This window comes from Trachypithecus francoisi, unplaced genomic scaffold (assembly GCF_009764315.1).
Source record: "Trachypithecus francoisi isolate TF-2019V2 unplaced genomic scaffold, Tfra_2.0 Lachesis_group3, whole genome shotgun sequence".
Classification (NCBI taxonomy): domain Eukaryota; kingdom Metazoa; phylum Chordata; class Mammalia; order Primates; family Cercopithecidae; genus Trachypithecus; species Trachypithecus francoisi.
The window spans coordinates 74113064-74131375 of record NW_022681468.1 but is presented as its reverse complement, the minus strand read 5'-3'; positions in this window follow the sequence as shown (position 1 = coordinate 74131375).

The following is an 18312-nucleotide window of genomic DNA, read 5'->3' as shown; positions in this document are numbered from 1 at the left end:
TCAGGAGGTGGGGACTTTTGAGAGGTTTTTAAGTCAAAATAACAGAGCCCTCATGATTGGTATCAGTGCCCTTATGAAAGAAACCCCAGAGAGCTAGCTAATCCCTCCTTTCTACCATGTGAAGTTACAGTGAAAAGACAGCCATCTGTGAAGTGGCCCTCACCAGACACTGTAATCTTGGACTTCCCAGCTTCCAGAACTTTGAGAAAAAAATTTCTATTATTTATAAACTACCCAATCTGTGGTATCTATTTGGGTAGCAGCCGAACAGACTAAGACACCAGGTGACAGAAGAATGGATAAATTCATTGTAGTACAGTCACACAGAATATTATACAGCCAGTGATAATGAACTACAGCTACTTTTTAAAAATTGATGAATCTTAGAAATATGATGTGTGAAAATTGCATGTTACATAAGACCATTTTATAAAGCTCAAAAATAAGAAAAACCACCTAGTATCTGGGTTAGCCGTGTATATGTGATAAAAAAAAATTTTAACCTATGGGAATGACAAATATTAAAATCAGATACCAGTTACTTCTAGGGCATGAGACAGGGGCGTGGGCTGGAAAGGAACACAAGGGTAGATACGGTATTGGTAAACTAGACTTTTTTTAAGTTGGAGGGTAGGTGGGAGTCATGGGTATTGTTTGCTTTTTAACTTACTCATATATATTCTTTTGTATGTATGAAATATAACGAAAGTATCATTTGTAGAAATATGTACACCCTCCTCATTCAACCACACATTTCCCTTCTGCAGAGGCTTGTTAATTATTAATTATGGAGCATCCATACAGTGGAATATAATGCGGCCATTTAAAAACAATGAAGAGCTTCCAACATTCTGAAATGGAATGATCAATGGGTTACATATTAAGAGAAAAAAATGTGTGTGGAATGCTACCATTTACGTTAAAACATGTACATACACATATATTTGTGTGTGCATACATCAGCTATCTCTGTAAGGTTACCAAGAAACTGGCAATCACAAACTCTTGACTCTGAGTATGAATTATAGAAACCATATGTAAGAAATGAGGTGGTACCTGCAGGGTGGTGGGGTCGGGGTGGGCCAAAGGAGGAGTGTTCAGTAACAAAACCACAAAGAACCACTAGTAAATCATCACAGGATTCAGCTCTGAGGGAACAAGGATCTGAAAAAGGGTAATGGCTGTGGGACTGCAAGGTAGAGCATACGGAAGTTAAATATGTATTTTAATGCTGTAAATGGTTAAAAAGTGCAGTCTGCACAATTACATCATATAAAGCCACATATCTAAGCTATTAAATGCAATGTATTTTTTATTAATGACCTGTTCAAGATGTAGTCATAATGTCTTCAAAAGGGCTTGTGGAATCTCCATTTGTATTAAAACCAGGAGAAATCTCTTCAAAATCTGAAATTCTTCTGGATTTACTCCACAGAAACTACTTTTTGACCTTTCGTCTTGAGAAAAGCATACTTTCTGTCTTTGGTGGAATTATAAAAGTGTTTGCCTCCTAATGTTCCCTAAGTAGCAATGCCAAAAAATACCCTTTTAAGTGGATATTTTAAGTAAAAGTACTTTTAAGGCAGAAAGTAGATATTATAAGATTTATTATCTTGTCATCTATAATTAAGTTTAATGAAAATACTATATTTTAGTTCATTTAGGCTGCTATAACAAAATACTATAGACTGGGTGGTTTATAAACAACAGAAATTTCCTTCTCACAGTTCTGGAGGCTGAGAAGTCCAAGATAAGGGTGCCAGCAGATTCAGTGTCTGGTGAGGGCTTATTTTCTCTGCTTCAAGATGGTGTCTTCTTGCTGCATCTCCACATGGCCAAAGGCGAAGGGGGTGACCAGGCTTCCTCAAGCCTCTTATATAAAGGCACTAATCTCATTCATGAGGGTGGAGCTCTCATGACCTAATCATCTCCCTAAGGTCCCTCCTCTTAATACCACATTGGAGAGTTAATGTTGGGAGGACACATTCAGACTGTAGCATACTATAAACTTTTTCTTCCCAATTACATTATGCTGTGAATTTTTGCATATCTATAGTATTGGATAGGTGACTTTCCTAAGCTGTGCCATCAATATTGACATGCCCATGTGGTTACTAATTTTCAGTAGAAACTGCTGGCACTCTAACCTGAGTCCTATCTACCTTTTCTTCTTTCGCATCCTTCATCCCTCCTTTCTTCAGCACTTTTTGCTGTCATCACTCTTCTTGCAGTTGTTCTTTTTGCCAAAATGAGGGCAGGAGCTAGTTGTATGCAGACATATTGATTGTAGTGTGTGTGGCTTTCTGCTGTCCTGTTTCCATGAGCCTAGGAGGGAGTCGTCACTCTCACCAGTACAAATTGATTACTTCTTGTTGGAGTGCTGAGCCTTTGAACATCTGTTTTTCTTTACGTCATTTATGGGACTCAGAGATCCACTTGAAGTTTTTTTCTCTCATCCCACAGGGATTTTCTAAAACTTGTGTTATTTCCTGTGGCCCAGAGATTGTTTCATTTTCCTGCAAGAGAGGGGAAAAGGATCTAAATGCTTCCTGTGATTGCATAAAGTTTATTTTAGGAACTAAAATCTGTAGTATTTTTTTTTTCCTATTGTACACTGTTTTCCTTACTGAAGAATTTCTGGGGAATATTAGGCGATGTTTACTTCTTGCACCAAGGAAATGTTTCCCTTACTGACTAGAAAGTTTTAAAATCAGTATTCTATGGCCTTCGAGTTGAAAGTCCAGGTTTGATGTGTTTTGTGGAGGAGGAACAAAACATTTCTATGAATTTCTCTCCTTTGTCGAGTTGCTAGCATTCAAGATTGTTGCCTGGGCCGGGCGCGGTGGCTCAAGCCTGTAATCCCAGCACTTTGGGAGGCCGAGACGGGCGGATCACGAGGTCAGGAGATCGAGACCCTCCTGGCTAATACAGTGAAACCCCGTCTCTACTAAAAATACAAAAACTAGCCGGGCGAGGTGGCGGGCGCCTGTAGTCCCAGCTACTAGGGAGGCTGAGGCAGGAGAATGGCGTAAACCCGGGAGGCGGAGCTTGCAGTGTGCAGTGAGCTGAGATCCGGCCACTGCACTCCAGCCTGGGCGACAGAGCGAGACTCCGCCTCAAAAAAAAAAAAAAAAAAAAAAAAAAAAAAAAAAAAAAAAAAAAAAAGATTGTTGCCTGAAACAGCATTATTTAGTCTCCCTCTACACTAACCAGCTTTTATAAATACTATACATAAAGTTGCCAATAAACAAAAGTATGAAAACCTTTTATTAGCTTATATATCTTTTTATGGTAAGGAAAGCTTTTACTGTCTTGAATTAGCAAGTATAGTAATTGTTTTCTGTTGAATCTGAAAGATTTCTTGTCTTTTGTTGTGAGGAATTTTCATAGAAACAATTTTTTTGTATTTATCTGAAGCTTCTGATTAATTACAGTTTACAGCGAATTATCAAAATGAAGATTCATAATAACCATTTATTATTGAAAAAGGGTAGGACACAGGAACTCTTTAGTCAAATTTCTTTTTATAAAATGAGTATTGAAAGGATGGGAAAATATTCCATGTAAAAATTTAGGTTGGAACTTGTATAATCCACTTTTGTTTCTGAATGATGAATTTATTGCCATGCTTTTTGGAATGCTTCAGTGTCTTGAGCTTTTAGAAACAAGTGTGTATGTGACTTGCTTGTGCATTTTCTTTCTTCTTCTTTTTTTTTTTTTTTTTTGAGACAAGGTCTCACTGCAACCTCTGCCTCCCAGGCTCAGGCTATTCTCCCACCTTAGCCTCCCTAGTAGCTGGAACTATAGGCATGTACCACCACACCTGGCTAATTTTTGTATTTTTTGTAGAGACTGGGTTTCACCACATTGCCCAGGCTGGTCTCGAACTCATGAGCTCAAGCGATGGGCCCCCCTCGGCCTCCCAAAGTGCTAGGATTATAGGTGTGAGCCACTGCCCCTCGCTGCTTGTGCATTTTCTAATAGCATCTTTTCCAAATGCAGAATAGAGCTGCCACTTCAGTTTTGGTTTCACTGAACAATTCTGTTAATAAAGATCCTTATTGCAAACCAGTTTTCCTTAACAGCTCATAGGAATTCTGGCATGCTATTATTTAAGCAGTAAATGCAGGAGTTATCAGTCCGCATGTAAGTAAGATTAGTCACCATGTCCAAAATTGGTATGAGAAAGGGGGAAGGGATTGATTTCCTGATGATATGAGCGACCAAATTGTGGGAATAATTTCCTCTTTGTGTAGTTAATTTATTTGTGCTTGAAAGTACTTTACCAACATGAACTTCTTTCCCCGTATTTTTTCATATATTGGTAAGTCGAAAGGCACCATTTTTTCAGGTGGAACAAACAGGTTTGGAAACTTCAATAAATTTGCCTAGGTAAGACCATCAAAGGAAAACCTACTCAGGAAGTCAGGACAAGCCTTTATTGGCTGGAAGAGTCCACACTATTAAGTGGATATCAATTGATGCGGGGAAGATTCTATACTCATTGCCGTACATTATCCATCAAAATTTCTTTGCTTTACTTTCTGGAGTACTAGGTATGAATTTGAAAGGAGATTTTAATTCAAACAGGTATTCCAGATAAATTAGAATGAATTTGAGTGGCATTCTTGTTGAATTAAACATTAATCAATAATATAATTTTGACTTATTTCTTTTATTTATTTGCCATTTCCCTCATTTGAAAGATGTGTTTTATTTTATAGCTTTAAAGAGATATTTAGGCCAGGCACGGTGGCTCACGCCTGCAATCCCAGCACTTTGGGAGGCTGAGGCAGGAGGATCATGAGGTCAGGAGATCGAGACCATCCTGGCTAACACGGTGAAACTCCTTCTCTACTAAAAATATAAAAAATTGGCCAGGTGTGGTGGCGGGCACCAGTAGTCCCAGCTACTCCAGAGGCTGAGGCAGAAGAATTGCTTGAACCCAGGAGGCGGAGGTTGCAGTGAGCCAAGACCGCACCACTGCACTCCAGCCTGAGCGTCAGAGCAAGACTCTGTCTCAAAAAAAAAGAAATACTTTCTTTCTTCAGCTTCATTGCTCATGTATATCTGGCTTTTATAATAGTGGTTGGGGGAAGTTAACAAGAGAGGTTGGCATCTGGAAGAAATGAGGATTTTGCTTCTTGATTTCCCCACCATGGATGGAGGGTGGTGAAGAGGAAGTGTGGAGTGCTTGAAGTGATTAAATTTGCTGGGCCATCTGGTCATCAGGAAAAGGCTGTGTTTTCAATTTCACAGTGAATGAGAAGTTTATTAAGGAAGGAAGAAGGAAGCCAAATTTAGTTTAAGGAAGAAAAGAATTAGTTTAAGGAAGAAAATAATCATACTTTTCATAATCATAAAAGAAATCATATTTCTGCCATGAAGAGCTTCAGCTTGCTTAATTGTAAAAAGAAGGGTCACCTGTTGAAGACTGTCCACAGGTGGATCTGTGTAATAGTGCTGGCTGTATCACTAGGGAGAACTGGGAGACAGTGGTTTGGGAAGATGAATGAACATGTGAGGGTAGCCTCTTGCCGTGGAGTTGCTCCAGTCCCCTAACGTCTCTGCCCATCCCCATACAATTATTATGAAGGGAAGAAAATGAGTCCAAGGGGTAAATTTTTATCAGGCCAAGGAAAAAAATTTATTTATGTAATGCCTCGTCCCTTAAATTTTGTTGCCAAAGTCTCTGATCTAGTTATCAGTTGGAAAGCCATGAATCAATGTAATTGATGAGCATCTATCTCCTCATCTGTTTATTGAATTGCCTCATACTTTAAACGTTAAAACCAGGCTCACGTATTATTTACCAATTTTAAAATCACATACTAAGTTCAAGAAAGGCTGTAGGAAGAAAATCAAGACTGGTACAAGAAGTTAGTGCAAAAATCATGTATTTGCACTAAACATTGAAACTGGAAATCTGGCAGACATGGCAATGGACACAGGTATGCAAAAAATGAAGAGCCTGGAAGTGAGTCACCTACTGCAGGCTTATCATCATCTCTGCAAGTAATTAATACAATTATTTTATGCTACCTGTATTGAATCCAGAATGCTCAAATACTGGGATGTGATTGAGATTGAGCAGTCTGAAACTTTTTAAAGGATTTGTAGAAATTACGATTCCAAGAAAAATGAAGATTGCTTTATTCGAGGAACAACTAATTACTAAGGATAGGATGAACTTTTCCTAACCTTTAGGAGACAATTACCCAGATGGCCTTTGGTGTATTAGGAATGTTTATCAAATTCAGAATTCTTTTGGGGTTTATTTGAAGCCTTCAGTATACATAGAGAGAGTTGGGGCCAGGAGCAGAATGCCAGGCAAGAAGAATGGAATGTGCAGAGGCTTGGATGATGAGAGCTTCCAGACTACAGACAAGGTCAGAGTGGCTGATGACTGGCTGGTCTGGGCTGAGAAGTTGAGCTGGGAAGGTACAAAGAGCCAGGTTATGCAGGGCACTAATGCCATGCGAAGGAGTTAGACATTTGCTACAGATGATATCGAAGAATTTTACCAGGCAGCCCTCCCCATCTGCTGACATCCTGGCTTGCAATCTTTTCTCTTCTCTCTCCATTTCAAACCCATGCTCAAGCCTGGTGCACTGCTTTCATGTGCATGTGGATGGCCCATACTATGCCTGAGTCTCAAAGGCCTGTTCAGTTTCCAAGTTCTCTACCTCTACACTTCTGGTTTTGTTTTCATTCAAATCCACTCTTCATCTGAAATCTGAAACTCTCCTAACAGTGAGTGTAGTAACTTTCGTCCTTCCCACATTCCATTGCCTTCACTGAATGTGCTATTCAGGACTCTGGTGCCTTGATGTCCCTTCACCTTGTCCTTCTCCTCTCTCCGTACTTACTTTCTGTTTTTGTCAGGGTTCTCTAGAGACACAGAATCAATAGGACGTGTATAGAAATAAAAGAGAAATTTATTTTCAGGAATTGGCTCACATGATTACCAAAACTGAGAGGCCCAAAATATGCAAGATGAGCTGGCAGGATGGAGACTCAGGGAGGATCCAGTGTTGTGGTTCAAATACAAAGACTGCCTGTTGGCAGAATTCCTTGTTGTTTAGGAGAGTTCAGTCTTTATTCAGGCCTTCAGCTGGTTGGATGAGGCCCACCCACATCATGGGGGACAGTGTATTTTCCTAAAAGTCCACCGATTTAAATATTCATCTCATCTAAAAAGCACTCTCACAAAAACATCCAGAATTATATTTGACCACATATCTAACACTGTGGCCCAGCTGAGTTGACACACAAAATTAACAATCATACCTTCCTTTCTTTTCCAGCCTAGACGTACTGGGTGAATGATTTCATTTGCTTCTCCCTTTACTCCCTTACCTTGTTGTGTAACCACTACCTTTGCTTTGTTAATGCCAAAGCTTGTATCACTCCTGCAATCCGCTGCTGCTTCTAAAACTGCTCAACACAAGAAAACCACAAACTCAGGTGTAATGGTGCTACAACAAATGTGTGGTCTCCAGCTTCAAATGGGCCCGCAGGGTTGCTAGGAAGTGCTTGTGTGTCCCCGGTCAGCTCCCTCTCCATTCCCACAGAGACTGTCTCAGACCTAAACAGTTCTATGGAGTCCCTGACCCATACCTGTCTCTTTCTTTCTCTCTCTCTCTCTCTCTCCCTCTCTCTCTCTCTCTGTCTCACTTGCTTTCTCTCTCAGCAGTTGAACTTACCTGTTACTCCGCAGTGAAAAGTGTGGTCTCAGGCATGAACCACCTTCAACTTGCTGCTCTTCATCCCTGTCCTAACCATTTGAATAATCTTGGCTTGCTCACATCAGAGAATGTTAGGAGCAGATAAAAAGCCCATAGACATTTATACTTAGTCTTCAGAATCCATCCAGAGCGACTCTGCCTCTTCTCAGTTTTGACTTTCCTGGTGCCTTGATTCCTTGCCCCATTTTCCCATTTTCTGCCTTCCACTTGTCACCTTGTTTCTTCAATTTGTGCCTCAATTTGAACTCAGCATGCTGGCTTTGACCTTCATACTCCTCAAGGTCACAGATTCTGGTGGCTACTCTCCTCAGGGTGGAAGACAGTGGCAGTGGCTGGAGAAGCCTGCATTCAATTCCTATATCTGTGGCTTGGCTGGATAACATGGCTTGGTCAGAACTGTGGAGTTCCTAAGGATTTTGGTGGCCCTGTGTCTAACATGACACCTTGCAGTTCTCACTGCTAGCCTCTCAGCAGCCAGCCAATGCTTGTGGCAATTACAAATCTCCAAGAGGACTTCCTGATACCCTCTGGTATACCAAGAAGCTGTACAAAAAAGCATTTCGGTCAGTTCTCATCTCTGTGGAGTGGGAGACCAGTTTGGATCTCCTCCAGACATACATCATCCACCCATATAGGCCAGAAATGCTTAGCTCACTACTGGAGTCTCTTTGAAGGGCAGAGTTCATTACCAATTACCTGCCTCCTAACTCCACCTGCCCCTTCCATGGTAGGCTGTTACATCTTTCAACTTGCCTCACCTGCTAAATATCCACTTTCAGCTCCTACATCTGGCCCCAAAACTCAGGCTAGGAAACCTAAGTAGAATTTAGAAAAGGCAGGACATCTGGATGTGGTTGGGCAGATGGTACCAGTCATGGAGAGATGGGAAAAGTAGCAAGACGTTTGAAGAGGAAGATGACAAGTGACTGTGGCCATGTTAAATCTCAAAATTAGAGAACTCAATGAATGAATGAATGAGTCAGTAAATTATCCTTGAGAGGGAGTTAAATTCTTGGGAGTGTCCCGTATCTTCCTCAGCCTGCTTACAAATTAACGGAGCAATGTGTAGTCATTGTGACCTCCTGAGGGACTTCTATTATGCATAGGTTGTCCAGTCTGACTTACTCAATGTATTCCCTCCCCTCCAGATCATAAGGGTTCCCTTCTTATCATATAAGTTGTTAAAACAAAAGGAACAGTACTAATCACCTTAATCCCAGTCATTTAAACAAAAGGGATTTGTTATATGTAACTGAAAAGTTCCCACTCAAATTGTCTTGTTGTAACAGGAATACCATACACACTCATCAGAGATAAGTCCTGACTCATGGTAGCTTTAGCAGTCTGTCAATCTCTTTGTACTATAATATCTTACCATCTTTGTCTAACTGTTGATGATCTCAAGCTCGTCGCACACAAGAAGACTCAGAAGCTGGTGAACTAAAAAGAGGAGAAAATACCACTAAGTTCACCAACCAATCAGTTTTATTATTTAGGTCAAGTATATAGTTTCTACAGAACCATTACCCAAGGTTCCTCAAAAACACCTCTGTCTGTTTATTCATCAGTTAATCTTAGTATGTAGCATCATTGCTCTTTTAAATGATAGTCAGCAAGGAGAGAGAATAATGAGGACAGGACCTAACTGTTCTGCAGGCTTCTAGGAGGGTCTGAAATTGTTAGTTGCCATTTGCAACATTGGTTAGCATCAGAAACAATCATGAAAGAAAACATGTGCTGAGACACCTCCCAAGTATATCTCTGGATTGAGAACCTGGCTCACTTCTCACACAAAGGCCCTCTCTTAAATGCCATTTTATGAATTAATGATGGCACATGGCAAGCATGTGTGTGTATGTGTACGTGTACATGCACACACTTGAATGCTAAGCATTCGAAGCCTTGCAGACCTCTATACCATTAGAGTAATAGTGTCAGGAAACCAGCTCCTTATCCAGCCTGGAGCTCAGAACAGAGCTGGGCTGCAGATAGAGTTCTGGGAGTCATTGGTATGCTAGTGGAAGTTGAAGCATCTTAGGTATCTTTTGTATCTTTCAGCTTCCAAATTTTTTAATTTCAAAAATTCAGCAGACAATGTTGACTCTTTAAGGCATATTGCAATTTCTTCCATTATCACATGGTTGTGTACACCACTGCTATAAAGTATAAATAAACCTTTAATGGAAAAATAAAGAATGAAAACATTGTGAAATTTAAAAAGAGGAACTTTTTAAAACTATTTGTAATGATTTTATGAGGTTGGAGAGTGAACAGAGATCCTCTAAGTGTCTTATAAGAATGAAATCCTTGAAGAGTTTGCAGTCACCAAAAAAAAAAAAAAAAAGTCAATAGAATACATAGAAAAGTGGGTAAGTCAATTGTCCTGCTTTTGAAATACTAAAGTACATCTAAAGGTACACCTAAATACAAAATTAAAGAGAACTCAATGAATGAATATGTGAGTGAATGCATGAGTCAGTGAGTTCTCCTTGAGAGTGAGTTAAGCTCTTAGGAATGTCATAAGAGCCAACTTACAAATTAATGCCCTGATGCTTGATATGGTTTGGCTCTTTGCCCCCGTCAAAAATATCACCTTGCATTGTAATGATCCCCATGTGTCAAGGGTGAGGCCAGGTGGAGGTGATTGAATCATGGGGCGGCTTCCCCCATGTGTTTCTCCTGATAGTAAGTTCGTTTTCACGAGATCTGATGGTTTTATAAGCACCTGGCATTTCCCCTGCTGGCACTCATTCTCTGTCTTGTTGTCCTGTGAAGAGGAGCCTTCCATCATGACTAAGTTTTCTGAGGCCTCCCCAACCATGCAGAACTGTGAGTCGATTAAGCCTCTTGTTTAAAATAAATTACCCAGTCTTGGGTATTTCCTCATAGCAGTGTGAGAACAGACTAATACAGTGCTCCTTTAGTGCCTGAGGGTCTCTTGTTATTCCTAAGCCAAAAGTAAAAAATGAAGGCTTTAACTTCCCTATTAATTCATTAATTAACTCTACATTATTTTATCAAGTGCCACCAAGGAACCACTGTCATTCAGTTTTCTTTTTATCTAATGTGTAGAGCTGTTCTAGATAACATGTTTTTCATTCATTCTGAGTGTCAGCTCTCTAAGAGAGGTGAAGTCCCCAGGCCAGGAGACCAGACTCTCAAGATCTCTTGGTGGCAACGGATCTTATATTGATGAAACCAAATATGTTTTGCTGAGAATATTGATAAACCAATTCAGTTTTACTGAGGGCTGTTTGCAGCGATAGGTGGTCAAATACAAGAAGGAAGATAAATATGATCCTGGCATCTGTGCCACTGACATTCTTTTTATTACTTTAATATTTTTCTGCACAGTGTATAAGTGAGGATGGGTGCCAAACTGTGTTGAATTTTCCTGTCTCCTGGAATTGCAGTTGTTAGCTTTATGTACTAATTCTTAAACGAAAAGATACTTTTCCCTATGAAGATGTGATGCTTCTATTTGATAATTTGATTCCTACTTTCTAAACATGTAACAGTTAAACTTTAATTAATGGGGATATATGTTTAATGAGATATATGGATATTGAAAAACAGAATTATTGAAACCTTCCTTCCTAAAACAAAATTTTTATATCTACCTGCCTTAATAAAGTATATCCAGTATAGTCTGTTTATCTTCCTTTGATTAATCTGGATTTTGTCATTCTTCAGAATAAAAACAATCATTTATCCTTCTACTATGGTATATATGTACACATGGAGAAAGTAATTTCACTCTTTATTTCCAGGATCTAGCCTTAGAATTGGAGTTACAGCAATAACTACAATCCTTTATTCCCGTTTGTTTTCTTTTGGTTGCCTCTTTAACCTCAGGGCTGACAATACTGGCCCAAATTCAATTTCACTGGGGATTTAGTTATTTGAGGTTTTAAAAATCACTGTTAATCTTTTTTTTTCTATTTCAATTGGAAGTCATACATTTTAGTAAAATATATTTAAGTTGCTGACTAAGCCAAAGAAATGAATGTCCTCTAAGTTCTAGAAAGCATGTATGTTTTAAACCAAATTTGGAATTAGATTCCCTTAGATGTGCATTTATCTGCTGGTTGAATGGTGTAATTGTCTCTAACTTTCTACTAACTCTTCATTCATTGTTAAGTCAATGAATATTTATCAGGTGTCTACAATCTGTCAGACAGTGTATGAGATACTGGGGAACACGTAGGCGACAAACCACAATCTCTGCCCTCAGTTTACTTATAAGGCTAGTGGAGTTCATCAGACAGGAATTCTCTCTTCAGCATCACTGGCTGAAAGATTAAGGCTAGATTTCAAGTTTGTTATTTTTCAGTCAATAAAAAAGCAGAATTTTAGCAGCCTTCCTGGAAAACTCAAGGTTGCCTCTGGCTGCTAAAGTTTGCAAGAGGCTTCAACATACGATTTTTCTGTATCAGTGGTTCTTAAACTCTAATATGCCTGGAATGACTGAAGAGCTTGTTAAAACAGATTGTGGGGCCTTACCCCAGAGGTTCTGATTCAGTAGGTCTAGGGTTGGAGGGTGAGGAGGTAGATTTGCATTTCTAAGTCCACAGATGCTGCTGGTTTGGGGACCACACTTTGAGAACTGCTGGTTTAAATTATCGTGTTTCTTAACAGGCCCTCCTTCCAGTGATGACAATGATGTTAATAATGATGATGAGAATGAGTCACATTTAGTGAGTTCTTGAGTGTCAGGTATTTTGCCCTTTACAAATAAAGTACAGCCAATCTTCACAACAACCTAATGAAATAGGTGTGATGACTTTCCTTATTCTACACATGAAGAAATGAACATTTGAAGAGGTTAATTTGCCCACAGTCGCAGAGCTAGTAAGCGACAAAGGCCAGGATTTGAGTTTAAATCTTTCCGATACATGTCTGCTCCAGCCACCATTCTCTCCTGCCTTCCTGTGATGGCCAGCACACCTGGGCAGCGATGGAATGGGGGCAATCATGATCTCCTTGGGAGACACCGTAGGCATCTCTTTGACTTGTCGTCATGTGCACCTGCACATTAGGGGATTCTGAATACATGATTCTTTAGGCTCTTGTGACAGAACTTCTCTTAGTAATCTATTCTAGAGGTTAATATGCTTTCTTGATGGGAAATTTTCTTTTTAATTGGATAAAATATTTCTGTTTTATAGATTTTTTTAAACTATTAAATCATCAAGACTGAGATAACTGTAGCACAGTACCCTGGTTAAATTGACCACAGCTCTAGATGAAACAAGATTTGAGAGTGAGGACTGGAACATGTCTGTGTTTTTTCTGGAAGGTCATACACCCCCTTTCCATTCCTCATCCTTCTACAACTCTTCAAAAGGTGTCTGCAAAATTATCTTGAGCTTTCCTGACCTGTCTCAGTTAAAGTAGTTTTTGGACTATCTCCTGACATAAAAATAGTAATTACCCTGTATATTAATTAATACTTCTCTCAGGAGGGTTTGATAATCTTCCTTCCCCTCAGGGAAATCAAAGAATGTGCTGGTGGTCCATCAGCTTCCTGGGAAATGCATCTAGCTTTCTGGTTAGACATCATAGTCTTTGGTGGGGAATTGTCCCCATCTCCTGAGCCTGCACCAGACTCTGCTTCTACCTAGAAAGATGAGAATGCCTCCCTTCCCTCCTTTCTTTCCTGCTTCCCTTCCTTCTTTCCTTCCTTCCTTCTTTCCTTCCTTCTTCTTTCCTTCCTTCTTCTTTCCTTCCTTCTTCTTTCCTTCCTTCTTCTTTCCTTCCTTCTTCTTTCCTTCCTTCTTCTTTCCTTCCTTCTTCTTTCTTTCCTTCTTCTTTCTTTCCTTCTTCGTTCTTTCCTTCTTCTTTCTTCCTTCTTCTTTCCTTCCTTCTTTCTTTCCTTCCTCTTTGTCTCTACTTCTCTCTTCTTTTTCTCTTTCTTTGCCTCTTTTTCTGTTTCTTTTTCTCTTTATTTCTCTTTCTCTCTTTCTTCTTTTTCTCTTTATTTCTGTTTTTTCTTCTTCTTTCTTCTCTTTCTTTTTCTTTTTCTCTTTCCCTTTCTTTCCTTTCTTTCTCTTTCCCTTTCTTTCTCTTTCCCTTTCCTTTCTTTCTCTTTCCCTTTCTTTCTCTTTCCCTTTCTTTCTCTTTCCCTTTCCCTTTCTTTCTCTTTCCCTTTCTTTCTCTTTCCCTTTCTTTCTCTTTCCCTTTCTTTCTCTTTCCCTTTCTTTCTCTTTCCCTTTCTTTCTCTTTCCCTTTCTTTCTCTTTCCCTTTCTTTCTCTTTCCCTTTCTTTCCCTTTCCCTTTCTCTTTCCCTTTCCCTTTCCCTTTCTCTTTCCTTTCCCTTTCTCTTTCTCTTTCCCTTTCTTTCTCTTCCCTTTCTTTCTCTTTCCTTTCTTTCTCTTTCCCTTTCTTTCTCTTTCCCTTTCCTTCTCTTTCCCTTTCTTTCTCTTCCTTCCTTCCTTCCTTCAAGAAAGTAAAGGAATAAAAGAGTGGCTACTGCATAGGCAGAGCAGCTGGTAAGCCCTTTCAGGTAGAAGCTCAGAGGTCCATCTTGTCACCAATTTGATCTTTATTCTGTTCTTCTTTTTTCCTTCTTTTTAATCTCCCTTTTTCATTTTCTCATAGAAGATCACTAACCCTTAATCCAGTGAACAGGCAATTATGTTATTTCCTTTACTCAGTGATTAAGAAAATGGAATGTTCCATTGTGTTCCTTGTCTTAGAATCCTGTTTATATGTCTCAGTTGTTTTTAATGGAAATTGAGGGGCCTCAGCTTTTACTGTTTATTTGCCAGATGTCAAGCTTTAAAAGTTAACTCTCAACCTAGAGACCTTTTTGCCAGCTAGTAAGACTAAACTACTTTATTTAAGCTTTAGCGAACTCTTCTTCCTTCTTTCTTTTCTTCTTCCTTCTTTTCTCCTCCACCTTCATCATCATCATAATCATTGTCATCAAATAAAGCACAGATACTTAAAATAACACAAAACAAGCATATGGCACAATAAATATTTTAAGGTAAACATTCTTGAAACCATAGCCCAGTCAAGAAGTATAACTTTGTTATCCATTCAGAAGGCCCTTCCACGTATCTCATTCCAATCACAGGTCCCTCCTTCCCCACAAAAGCAACTATATCCTGACTTTATCATAATCATTTGATGCATTTTTATAATGTTATCCTGCATTTGTGTGTCTTTAGGACTGTTGTTTAGTCTTGATCATTTTTTAACATCTGATATGCCTTTAGGTCTCTTTTAATTTACAGATACACACTTCATCCCTTTTGCTTCCTTAAAATTTATGTGGAAGAATCCAGGCTATTTGACCTTTAGAGTTTCCCAAAGTCTGGGTTTTGCTGACTGCAGTCTCTTGGTGCAATACAACACATTCCCCGTTCCTCTGTAATTCCTGGAAATTGGCAACTGTATCCAGACACTGGATCAGATTTGTGTTTACCCCTTTGGCAAGATTCTAGGTGGTATTTGGCAAGATCATAGGAGGCATTGTGATAGGAACAGTTGTTATGCTGAATGTCTACATCTATTAATTCATTTGGGTAGCAAAATGGTGCCATTCTCTTTCTATTATGTCTTTCCCATTTATTAGTTGGAATGTATTTATAAAGAGATAATTCATTAACTATCAATCCATCAATGGCATAGTTCACATAGGAAAAGAAGACTGAATGCTTGATTCTTTCCCTTTATTTACTTATTCTCAATATAATGAATTACAGTTGGTCCTCCATATCTGTGGGTTCCACATCTGTGGATTCAACCAACCACAGACCAAAAAATATTTGGAAAAAAAATAGGATGGTTGCTTATGTAATGAACATGTACAGACCTTTTTCTTGTCATTATTCCCTAAATAGTATAGTATGACAACTATTTATATAGCATTTACATTGTATTAGGTATGACATACAATCTAAAGTTGATTTAAAGTATACGGGAGGATGTGTGTAGATTATATACAAATACTACATCATTTTCTATAAGGGACTTGAGCACTGTGGATTTTGGTAACCTTGGGGGTCCTGGAACCAGTTTCCTCTGGATATTGAAGAACTACTCTGGTTCTGTCACATTTCAAAGGTGACCAATTCCTTTTGTAAAAAATCATTTAAGAACTCATGGATTTAAACCTACTTAATATGTCTCAATACATTGCATTTATTATCATTATGAAGCTCAAATTATCACATCTTTGGCCAGTGGAAGCCTCTTCAAAGTGTCTCCTAGGTCCTTATAATCAAGCAGTCTTTGATTGCTTCCTTGCTTTCTTTTTTATTTATTTTTATTTTTATTATTGTTTTTTTGAGACAGTCTCTCTCTGTAGCCCAGGCTGGAGTGCAGTGGCATGATCTCAGCTCACCGCAACCTCCAACTCCCGGGTTCAAGCAATTCTGCCTCAGCCTCCCGAGTCTCAGCTGGGACTACAGGCACATGCCACCACACCGGGTAATTTTTTTTATTTTTAGTAGAGATGGGGTTTCGCCATGTTGGCCAGGCTGGTCTCGAACTCTTGACCTCAGGTGATCTACCCGCCTTGGCCTCCCAAAGTGCTGGGATTACAGGCATGAGCCACCATGCCTGGCCTTCCTTGCATTCTTGTGTGATGAAATGTTCTAGGCTTATCTTGGAAACTTCCTGTGTCACATCTGGAATCCACCATTTCTCTAATAAACCCCAGGTTTTTTTAGTTAAAAGTTGTACTTTAAAGCCATATCTGGTGTAGGGATGCATTTTACTACTGGATCAGGCTTTGTTTCCTGGCCTTTTCAGTGGACAGAGCTAGGAAAGGTATATGTGTGTAGACACACGCATACATACATACATGCATATAATTTGAATCTGCCCTTTCCCCTGTTTTTCAATAGTTGAACTTTGTATTGTTTTTAGCCCTCTCATAGTCATAGTTCCTTAAAGTATAAAGCAATCCTTAGCCAACGTCAGCCATTTTCAATGTCAATGTCAGCCACTTTGGTTGTCTAGTCATTTGTCCTAGTCATTTTGGCTTGTTCTTCAAGAAAGGTTCTTGGGGATGATATTCCCTGAGCCCTTGCATGCAAATTGATAAGTTTGTACCCTTTATACTTGAAAGTGAGTTTTGCTTGATAAAAGATTATTAGGTCATTTTTCTTTGAGTATCTTAAATATATCATTTCCATTTCCTTCTGGCAAAAAAGCATTGTTGTGGAAAAAACAAATGGCAATTTAATTTCTTCCCTTATAATTCACCTGTTCTTTTTCTAGGTGCTCAGAGGATCTCTCCTCTCCTCCCCTCTGCCCCCTTCCCCTCTTTCTTCCTGTTTTTGTTTTTTCTAACAGTATATTTTACTAGAATGTGGTTTGCTATTGATCATTCTGGGATGATATTCTGAGGTACACAGAATGTTTTCTTCAATGTGTACTTTTAAGTCGTTTCTTTTTGAAATTTAGAAGAGTTTTTGTGAATTATAGTTTTCAGTATTAGTTCTGTTCCCTCACACTGGCTTTGCTTATGCAAGGGACTCTTATTATAAGTACACGGGAGCTCCTTTGCATATCTTTAATTTTTCTCATTTTCTCTTGAATCATTTTTTGTTTTTTGAAATTTCTTTTTGATTTTTAAAATGTTTCTCTTTTGCATATTTGTCTTTCTTAACTCATTATCTGTTGTGTATTTATACTCTTGTGTTTCTTCTAGTTTATCCTTTATTTCTGAAATATTTTTAATATTTGAGTTTTGTTGCCTCATTTGAGTCTGTCTAGTTTTGCTTTTTCTTTCAGGTTTTCTATCATATTTAAACTGTCTTCCAACTCATTTTGTTGCTCTGTGGGTGTGCCTTTCCACAGCATGCTTGCTTTGCCTGTGGAATGCTCTTCAGCCCGTATTCTTTACCCTTGTAATAACTTTGTGTGGTATCTCACGTGATACTTTCCTATAGCTCATTTTTAGTGAAAGTAGTTTTTCTAAACTTTAGAATGAGGAAGGATTCCGAACAGCTTTTCCTACTTCACTTGGCTCCTTTTGTTGTTTTTGTGTAGTATTCATATATGGCAGCTTGCTTTCTGAGCTTTCTTGGCTCTGCTCCTCTCCCCCATTTTGGTCTGAACTCTCAATTGCCTTTGTCTCTCTTATCCTTACTCTGCTCCATTTTGCTTGCACTCCAGCAGCTTCCCCCCAGCATGGCCCCGTCCTAGAAGGGGACCTGATTGGTTTGTGGAGTTCCTAAAGACACCTTCTCACTGTAGGCCACTAGCATTCACTTACTGGAGAGGGCAGCACCTCCCAGTTTCAACTGCTCTTCTCACATTGGTCCTCTGTTATCCAGTGAATACCTGTTGTGGTTTTTCTGTTCTCAGGTTCGTAAGTCGCAGTCCCCATTGCTTCCCTCTTTTCCTTCCTGCACTGATAGGCCCCCATGCAGGTTTAGGGAGTTCTGGTAGTTTGTTTCTACTCACTTATATTTGGGGGCTCAGAGGGATACCTTGTCATTTCATTTTGTTATAAGTGTTGTCCATGGGTTTTGCTATCTTGTTTTTCTGTTTTTATGTGGGGACTTGGAGAGATTGAAAAACTATGCTTGCCACTACTGCTGTC